Here is an 837-nt window from a genome sequence, read left to right on the forward strand (position 1 = left end):
TTAAATAACCGTGTAGGCCATCAGCAGGTGAGCTGTTGATCAGCTTCTCCTGAGTTATCATGGAGCAGATTTTACTTAAGGGACCAACAGATTTCATGGGAAGGAATTTTTGGGCATTATTTTTATTGGACTTTAGATCTCTGTAAAGGAAAATAAAGTGGCAGTTCGATCTGAGCGCTGTGGATGATGGCGACACACTTTAAAATGTGATTATCTGAGATAAATTGAAACTATTTCCACCTTTATTCACATGAGGTCGCAACTGTTTATTTTTCTGCTTATGAAAAGTAAAAACGGACGCTTTAACGTTTCATAGGATCAGAGCGCATATAACCACTAAATCAAACTGAAGATGCAGATAATTAGATTTTCTTTATTCTTTTTTCCAGCCAGTTCTCGTTGACATCAACTCCCCCCTTATTAGTTTGATGCTTTTGCTCCAATTTCACATGAAGTTGTAAATATTTCACCATCACCAGCTGTTTTTATCTCTAGTTGCCAAAGATCTCACATTTCGCAGAGGGGATATCTCACTCCAGTCAAACCCTCACAGCCCAAGTGGCATCAGTACAACAATCTTCGACTACATTTTATTGGCTGCAGAAAGAACTAAATTTCACCATCTTCATTTACTTTTTTTCATCGGGACTTAAAAAATGTTGCGATTCACATGTTGCAACACATGTTGCTCATCTGTCAGGGTTTGTTATGACGTGTTTGCTCAACACTTGGAAGATTTCACTCTTTTTTTACACTTTTACAAATGAAAGAGCGACATGATGGAGCTGAAGCCACACAAGCACAAATGTAAATAACCCAGACGCACACGTGTCAATC

The sequence above is a fragment of the Takifugu flavidus genome, chromosome 1 (genome assembly GCF_003711565.1).
Source record: "Takifugu flavidus isolate HTHZ2018 chromosome 1, ASM371156v2, whole genome shotgun sequence".
In the NCBI taxonomy this organism is placed as follows: Eukaryota; Metazoa; Chordata; class Actinopteri; order Tetraodontiformes; family Tetraodontidae; genus Takifugu; species Takifugu flavidus.